Below are 9421 nucleotides of genomic sequence, written 5' to 3' on the forward strand. Positions count from 1 at the left end.
CCAGCGCTAGAAGGTAAAACACAGAGACATGTTATGCTAATTCCGTGTAGTTCTTCTGCAATTATTTAGAGCTAAGATGGGTTTCTTGCTTGATATGTTCAGACAAGCTGAGCTTGTCCACATCCAGCGCTAGAAGGTAAAACACAGAGACATGTTATGCTAATTCCGTGTAGTTCGTCTGCAATTATTTAGAAGCCGAGATGGGTTTCTTTGCTTGAAATGTCAGACAAGCTTAGCTTGTCCACATCCAGTCCTAGCAGGTGAAACGCAGAGACAGAAACATGTTCTGCTAATTTGTGTAGTTCTTCTGATATTTTTTAGAAGCTAAGATGGGTTCTTTGCTTGATATGTTCAGACAAGCTGAGCTTGTCCACATCCAGCGCTAGAAGGTAAAACACAGAGACATGTTCTGCTAATTCGGTGTAGTTCGTCTGCAAATTATTTAGAAGCCGAGATGGGTTTCTTTGCTTGAAATGTTCAGACAAGCTTAGCTTGCCACATCCAGTGCTAGCAGGTGAAAACGCAGAGACAGAACATGTTCTGCTAATTGTGTAGTTCTTCTGATATTTTTTAGAAGCTAAGATGGGTTTCATTGCTTGATATGTTCAGACAAGCTGAGTTTGTCCACATCCAGCGCTAGCAGGTGAAACACAGAGACATGTTCTTCTAATTCTCTGTAGTTCTTCTACAATTATTTCAAGCAGGTAAGTTGACTTTAGTCAACAATGAACCAGTTTTAAACAAGCATTTCCACAGTGTGATAAAGGTTTATGTTATGTCCATGTCCTTGTTATTGGGTGTTCTCAAAAGTGATGCTTCCCTTCGATAGCTCAGTGGTAGAGCGGAGGACTGTAGATCATAATGTCAGAAATCCTTAGTCGCTGGTTCAACTCCGGCTCGAAGGAGGTGCTTTATGTTTGTGTCTGACTGACAAAACAAGAAGCCGAGATGGGTTTCATTGCCTGATATGTTCAGACAAGCTTAGCTTGTCACATCCAGCGCTAGAAGGTAAAACACCAGACAAAGATATGTTATGCCAATTCTGTGTAGTTCTTCTGCAATATTAGAAGCGAGATGGGTTTCTTTGCTTGATATTCAGACAAGCTCAGCTTGTCCACATCCAGCGCTAGAAGGTAAAAACAAGAGACATGTTCTGCTAATTCGTGTAGTTCGTCTGCAATTATTTAGAAGCCGAGATGGGTTTCATTGCTTGATATGTTCAGACAAGCAGAGCTTGTCCACATCAGTGCTAGCAGGTGAAACACAGAGAAAGAAACATGTTCTGCTAATTCTGTGTAGTTCTTTTGATATTTTTTAGAAGCTAAGATGGGTTTCTTTGCTTGATATGCAGACAAGCTGAGCTTGTCCACATCCAGCGCTAGAAGGTAAAACACAGAGACATGTTCTGCTAATTCCGTGTAGTTCGTCTGCATTATTTAGAAGCCGAGATGGGTTTCTTTGCTTGAAATGTTCAGACAAGCTTAGCTTGTCCACATCCAGTGCTAGCAGGTGAAACGCAGAGACAGAAAACATGTTCTGCTAATTCTGTGTAGTTCTTCTGATATTTTTAGAAGCTAAGATGGGTTTCATTGCTTGATATGTCAGACAAGCTGAGTTTGTCCACATCCAGCGCTAGCAGGTGAAACACAGAGACATGTTCTTCTAATTCGTGGAGTTCTTCTGCAATTATTTCAAGCAGGTAAGTCGACTTTAGTCAACAATGAACCAGTTTTAAACAAGCATTTCCACAGTGTGATAAAGGTTTTGTTATGTCCTGTCCTTGTTATTGGGTGTTCTCAAAAGTGAGGACTGTAGATTCATAATGTCAGAAATCCTTAGGTCGCTGGTTCAACTCCGGCTCGAAGGAGGTGCTTTATGTTTGTGTCCGACTGACAAAACAAGAAGCCGAGATGGGTTTCATTGCTTGATATGTTCAGACAAGCTGAGCTTGTCCACATCCAGCGCTAGAAGTAAACACAGAGACATGTTCTGCTAATCCGTGTAGTTCTTCTGCAATTATTTAGAAGCTGAGATGGGTTTCTTTGCTTGAAATGTTCAGACAAGCTTAGCTTGTCCACATCCAGCGCTAGAAGGTAAAACACACAGACAAAGATATGTTATGCCAATTCTGTGTAGTTCTTCTGCAATTATTTAGAAGCCGAGATGGGTTTCTTTGCTTGATGATATTCAGAAGAGTAGCTTGTCCACATCCAGCGTAGAAGGTAAAACACAGAGACATGTTCTGCTAATTCCGTGTAGTTCTTGCAATTATTTAGAAGCCGAGATGGGTTTCTTTGCTTGAAATGTTCAGACAAGCTTAGCTTGTCCACATCCAGTGCTAGCAGGTGAAACGCAGAGACAGAAACATGTTCTGCTAATTCTGTGTAGTTCTTCTGATATTTTTTAGAAGCTAAGATGGGTTTCAGTGCTTGATATGTTCAGACAAGCTGAGTTTGTCTACATCCAGCGCTAGCAGGTGAAACACAGAGACATGTTCTTCTAATTCTGTGTAGTTCTTCTGCAATTATTTCAAGCAGGTAAGTCTGACTTTAGTCAACAATGAACCAGTTTAAACAAGCATTTCCACAGTGTGAAAGGTTTCTGTTATGTCCATGTCCTTGTTATTGGGTGTTCTCAAAAGTGATGCGTTCCCTTCGACAGCTCAGTGGTAGAGCGGAGGACTGTAGATTCATAATGTCAGAAATCCTTAGGTCGCTGGTTCAACTCCGGCTCGAAGGAGGTGCTTTATGTTTGTTTCCGACTGACAAAACAAGAAGCCGAGATGGGTTTCTTTGCTTGATATGTTCAGACAAGCTTAGCTTGTCCACATCCAGCGCTAGAAGGAAAAACACAGAGACATGTTCTGCTAATTCCGTGTAGTTCCTCTGCAATTATTTAGAAACTAAGATGGGTTTCTTTGCTTGATATGTTCAGACAAGCTGAGCTGTCCACATCCAGCGCTAGAAGGTAAAACACAGAGACATGTTCTGCTAATTCCGTGTAGTTCGTCTGCAATTATTTAGAAAGCCGAGATGGGTTTCTTTGCTTGAAATGTTCAGACAAGCTTAGCTTGTCCACATCCAGTCCTAGCAGGTGAAACGCAGAGACAGAAACATGTTCTGCTAATTCTGTGTAGTTCTGATATTTTTAGAAGCTAAGATGGGTTTCTTTGCTTGATATGTTCAGACAAGCTGAGCTTGTCCACATCCAGCGCTAGAAGGTAAAACACAGAGACATGTTCTGCTAATTCCATGTAGTTCGTCTGCAATTATTTAGAAGCCGAGATGGGTTCTTTGCTTGATATGTTCAGACAAGCTCAGCTTGTCCACATCCAGCGCTAGAAGGTAAAAACAGAGACATGTTCTGCTAATTCCGTGTAGTTCGTCTGCAATTATTTAGAAGCCGAGATGGGTTCATTGCTTGATATGTTCAGACAAGCTGAGCTTGTCCACATCCAGTGCTAGCAGGTGAAACACAGAGAAAGAAACATGTTCTGCTAATTCTGTGTAGTTCTTTTGATATTTTTAGAAGCTAAGTGGGTTTCTTTGCTTGATATGTTCAGACAAGCTGAGCTTGTCCACATCCAGCGCTAGAAGGTAAAACACAGAGACATGTTCTGCTAATTCCGTGTAGCGTCTGCAATTATTTAGAAGCCGAGATGGGTTTCTTTGCTTGAAATGTTCAGACAAGCTTAGCTTGTCCACATCCAGTGCTAGCAGGTGAAACGCAGAGACAGAAACATGTTCTGCTAATTCTGTAGTTCTTCTGATATTTTTTAGAAGCTAAGATGGGTTTCATTGCTTGATAGTTCAGACAAGCTGAGTTTGTCCACATCCAGCGCTAGCAGGTGAAACACAGAGACATGTTTTCTAATTCTGTGGAGTTCTTCTGCAATTATTTCAAGCAGGTAAGTCTGACTTTAGTCAACAATGAACCAGTTTTAAACAAGCATTTCCACAGTGTGATAAAGGTTTCTGTTATGTCCATGTCCTTGTTATTGGGTGTTCTCAAAAGTGAGGACTGTAGATTCATAATGTCAGAAATCCTTAGGTCGCTGGTTCAACTCCGGTCGAAGGAGGTGCTTTATGTTTGTGTCCGACTGACAAAACAAGAAGCCGAGATGGGTTTCATTGCTTGATATGTTCAGACAAGCTGAGCTTGTCCACATCCAGCGCTAGAATGTAAAACACAGAGACATGTGCTAATTCCGTGTAGTTCTTCTGCAATTATTTAGAAGCTGAGATGGGTTTCTTTGCTTGAAATGTTCAGACAAGCTTAGCTTGTCCAATCCAGCGCTAGAAGGTAAAACACACAGATAAAAGATATGTTATGCCAATTCTGTGTAGTTCTTCTGCAATTATTTAGAAGCCGAGATGGGTTCTTTGCTTGATATGTTCAGACAAGCTTAGCTTGTCCACATCCAGCGCTAGAAGGTAAAACACAGAGACATGTTCTGCTAATTCCGTGTAGTTCTTCTGCAATATTTAGAAGCCGAGATGGGTTTCTTTGCTTGAATGTTCAGTCAAGCTTAGCTTGTCCACATTCAGTGCTAGCAGGTGAAACGCAGAGACAGAAACATGTTCTGCTAATTCTGTGTAGTTTTCTGATATTTTTAGAAGCTAAGATGGGTTTCAGTGCTTGATATGTTCAGACAAGCTGAGTTGTCTACATCCAGCGCTAGCAGGTGAAACACAGAGACATGTTCTTCTATTCTGTGTAGTTCTTCTGCAATTATTTCAAGCAGGTAAGTCTGACTTTAGTCAACAATGAACCAGTTTTAAACAAGCATTCCACGTGTAATAAAGGTCTGTTATGTCCAGTCCTTGTTATTGGATGTTCTCAAAAGTGATGCGTTCCCTTCGATAGCTCAGTTGGTAGAGCGGAGGACTGTAGATTCATAATGTCAGAAATCCTTAGGTCGCTGGTTCAACTCCGGCTCGAAGGAGGTGCTTTATGTTGTGTCCGACTGACAAAACAAGAAGCCGAGGGGTTTCATTGCTTGATATGTTCAGACAAGCTTAGCTTGTCAACATCCAGCGCTAGAAGGTAAAACACAGACAAAGATATGTTATGCCAATTCTGTGTAGTTCTTCTGCAATTATTTAGAAGCCGAGATGGGTTTCTTTGCTGAAATGTTCAGACAAGCTTAGCTTGTCCACATCCAGTGCTAGCAGGTGAAACGCAGGAAGAAAAACATGTTCTGCTAATTCTGTGTAGTTCTTCTGATATTTTTAGAAGCTAAGATGGGTTTCTTTGCTGATATGTTCAGACAAGCTGAGCTTGCACATCCAGCGCTAGAAGGTAAAACACAGAGACATGTTCTGCTAATTCCGTGTAGTTCTTCTGCAATTATTTAGAAGCTGAGATGGGTTTCTTTGCTTGATATGTTCAGACAAGCTGAGCTTGTCCACATCCAGCGCTAGAAGGTAAAACACAGAGACATGTTCTGCTAATTCGTGTAGTTCGTCTGCAATTATTAGAAGCCGAGATGGGTTCTTTGCTTGAAATGTTCAGACAAGCTTAGCTTGTCCACATCCAGTGCTAGCAGGTGAAACGCAGAGACAGAAACATGTTCTGCTAATTCTGTGTAGTTCTTCTGAGATTTTTTAGAAGCTAAGATGGGTTTCTTTGTTGATATGTTCAGACAGCTGAGCTTGTCCACATCCAGCGCTAGAAGGTAAAACACAGAGACATGTTCTGCTAATTCCGTGTAGTTCGTCTGCAATTATTTAGAAGCCGAGATGGGTTTCTTTGCTTGAAATGTTCAGACAAGCTTAGCTTGTCCACATCCAGTGCTAGCAGGTGAAACACAGAGACAGAAACATGTTCTGCTAATTCTGTGTAGTTCTTGATATTTTTTAGAAGCTAAGATGGGTTTCATTGCTGATATGTTCAGACAAGCTGAGTTTGTCCACATCCAGCGCTAGCAGGTGAAACACAGAGACATGTTCTTCTAATTCTGTGTAGTTCTTCTGCAATTATTTCAAGCAGGTAAGTCTGACTTTAGTCAACAATGAACCAGTTTTAAACAAGCATTTCCACAGTGTGATAAGGTTTCTGTTATGTCCATGTCCTTGTTATTGGGTGTTCTCAAAGTGAGGACTGTAGATTCATAATGTCAGAAATCCTTAGGTCGCTGGTTCAACTCCGGCTCGAAGGAGGTGCTTTATGTTTGTGTCCGACTGACAAAACAAGAAGCCGAGATGGGTTTCATTGCTTGATATGTTCAGAAAAGCTGAGCTTGTCCACATCCAGCGCTAGAATGTAAAACACAGAGACATGTTCTGCTAATCCGTGTAGTTCTTCTGCCAATTATTAGAAGCTGAGATGGGTTTCTTTGCTTGAAATGTTCAGACAAGCTTAGCTTGTCCACATCCAGCGCTAGAAGGTAAAACACACAGACAAAGATATGTTATGCCAATTCTGTGTAGTTCTTCTGCATTTAGAAGCCGAGAGGGTTTCTTTGCTTGATATGTTCAGACAAGCTTAGCTTGTCCACATCCAGCGCTAGAAGGTAAAAACAGAGACATGTTCTGCTAATTCCATGTAGTTCGTCTGCAATTATTTAGAAGCCGAGATGGGTTTCTTTGCTTGATATGTTCAGACAAGCTCGCTTGTCCACATCCAGCGCTAGAAGGTAAAACACAGAGACATGTTCTGCTAATTCCGTGTAGTTCGTCTGCAATTATTTAGAAGCGAGATGGGTTTCATTGCTGTATGTTCAGACAAGCTGAGCTTGTCCACATCCAGTGCTAGCAGGTGAAAACACAGAGAAAGAAACATGTTCTGCTAATTCTGTGTAGTTCTTTTGATATTTTTAGAAGCTAAGATGGGTTTCTTTGCTTGATATGTTCAGACAAGCTGAGCTTGTCCACATCCAGCGCTAGAAGGTAAAACACAGAGACATGTTCTGCTAATTCCGTGTAGTTCGTCTGCAATTATTTAGAAGCCGAGATGGGTTTCTTTGCTTGAAATGTTCAGACAAGCTTAGCTTGTCCACATCCAGTGCTAGCAGGTGAAACGCAGAGACAGAAACATGTTCTGCTAATTCTGTGTAGTTCTTCTGATATTTTTTAGAAGCTAAGATGGGTTTCATTGCTTGATATGTTCAGACAAGCTGAGTTTGTCCACATCCAGCGCTAGCAGGTGAAACACAGAGACATGTTCTTCTAATTCTGTGGAGTTCTTCTGCAATTATTTCAAGCAGGTAAGTCTGACTTAGTCAACAATGAACCAGTTTTAAACAAGCATTTCCACAGTGTGATAAAGGTTTCTGTTATGTCCATGTCCTATTGGGTGTTCTCAAAGTGAGGACTGTAGTCATAATGTCAGAAATCCTTAGGTCGCTGGTTCAACTCCGGCTCGAAGGAGGTGCTTTAGTTTGTGTCCGACTGACAAAACAAGAAGCCGAGATGGGTTTCATTGCTTGATATGTTCAGACAAGCTGAGCTTGTCCACATCCAGCGCTAGAATGTAAAACACAGAGACAGTTCTGCTAATTCCGTGTAGTTCTTCTGCAATTATTTAGAAGCTGAGATGGGTTCTTGCTTGAAATGTTCAGACAAGCTTAGCTTGTCCACATCCAGCGCTAGAAGGTAAAACACACAGAGAAAGATATGTTATGCCAATTCTGTGTAGTTCTTCTGCAATATTTAGAAGCCGAGATGGGTTCTTGCTTGATATGTTCAGACAAGCTTAGCTTGTCCACATCCAGCGCTAGAAGGTAAAACACAGAGACATGTTCTGCTAATTCCGTGTAGTTCTTCTGCAATTATTTAGAAGCCGAGATGGGTTTCTGCTTGAAATGTTCAGTCAAGCTTAGCTTGTCCACATTCAGTGCTAGCAGGTGAAACGCAGAGACAGAAACATGTTCTGCTAATTCTGTGTAGTTTCTGATATTTTTTAGAAGCTAAGATGGTTTCAGTGCTTGATATGTTCAGACAAGCTGAGTTTGTCTACATCCAGCGCTAGCAGGTGAAACACAGAGACATGTTCTTCTAATTCTGTGTAGTTCTTCTGCAATTATTTCAAGCAGGTAAGTCTGACTTTAGTCAACAATGAACCAGTTTTAAACAAGCATTTCCACAGTGTAATAAAGGTTTCTGTTATGTCCATGTCCTTGTTATTGGATGTTCTCAAAAGTGATGCGTTCCCTTCGATAGCTCAGTGGTAGAGCGGAGGACTGTAGATCATAATGTCAGAAATCCTTAGGTCGCTGGTTCAACTCCGGCTCGAAGGAGGTGCTTTATGTTTGTGTCCGACTGACAAAACAAGAAGCCGAGATGGGTTTCATTGCTTGATATGTTCAGACAAGCTTAGCTTGTCCACATCCAGCGCTAGAAGGTAAAACACACAGACAAAGATATTTATGCCAATTCTGTGTAGTTCTCTGCAATTATTTAGAAGCCGAGATGGGTTTCTTTGCTTGAAATGTTCAGACAAGCTTAGCTTGTCCACATCCAGTGCTAGCAGGTGAAACGCAGAGAAAGAAACATGTTCTGCTAATTCTGTGTAGTTCTTCTGATATTTTTAGAAGCTAAGATGGGTTTCTTTGCTTGATATGTTCAGACAAGCTGGCTGTCCACATCCAGCGCTAGAAGGTAAAACACAGAGACATGTTCTGCTAATTCCGTGTAGTTCTTCTGCAATTATTAGAAGCTGAGATGGGTTCTTTGCTTGATATGTTCAGACAAGCTGAGCTTGTCCACATCCAGCGCTAGAAGGTAAAAACAGAGACTGTTCTGCTAATTCCGTGTAGTCGTCTGCAATATTTAGAAGCCGAGATGGGTTCTTTGCTGAAATGTTCAGACAGCTTAGCTTGTCCACATCCAGTGCTAGCAGGTGAAACGCAGAGACAGAAACATGTTCTGCTAATTCTGTGTAGTTCTTCTGATATTTTTTAGAAGCTAAGATGGGTTTCTTTGTTGATATGTTAAACAAGCTGAGCTTGTCCACATCCAGCGCTAGAAGGTAAACACAGAGACATGTTATGCTAATTCCGTGTAGTTCGTCTGCAATTATTAGAAGCCGAGATGGGTTCTTTGCTTGAAGTTCAGACAAGCTTAGCTTGTCCACATCCAGTGCTAGCAGGTGAAACACAGAGACAGAAACATGTTCTGCTAATTCTGTGTAGTTCTTCTGATATTTTTTAGAAGCTAAGATGGGTTTCATGCTTGATATGTTCAGACAAGCTGAGTTTGTCCACATCCAGCGCTAGCAGGTGAAACACAGAGACTGTTCTTCTAATTCTGTGTAGTTCTTCTGCAATTATTCAAGCAGGTAAGTCTGACTTTAGTCAACAATGAACCAGTTTTAAACAAGCATTTCCACAGTGTGATAAAGGTTTTGTTATGTCCATGTCCTTGTTATTGGGTGTTTCAAAAGTGAGGACTGTAGATTCATAATGTCAGAAATCCTTAGG

At 41.2% G+C, this 9421-nt stretch overlaps 1 non-coding gene across 1 annotated transcript; it reads left to right on the forward strand.

The window, feature by feature from the left end:
- The first annotated feature begins 4856 nt into the window (after window positions 1-4856).
- Window positions 4857-4945, forward strand: trnay-gua. The gene is given in 2 exon segments: window positions 4857-4893; window positions 4910-4945. It is a non-coding gene; the product is annotated as a tRNA-Tyr (tRNA).
- The last annotated feature ends 4476 nt before the right edge of the window (window positions 4946-9421 follow it).

Source organism: Micropterus salmoides, unplaced genomic scaffold (genome assembly GCF_014851395.1).
Source record: "Micropterus salmoides isolate LMB-PRFRI ecotype aquatic unplaced genomic scaffold, ASM1485139v1 Ms_hic_scaffold_4417, whole genome shotgun sequence".
Classification (NCBI taxonomy): domain Eukaryota; kingdom Metazoa; phylum Chordata; class Actinopteri; order Centrarchiformes; family Centrarchidae; genus Micropterus; species Micropterus salmoides.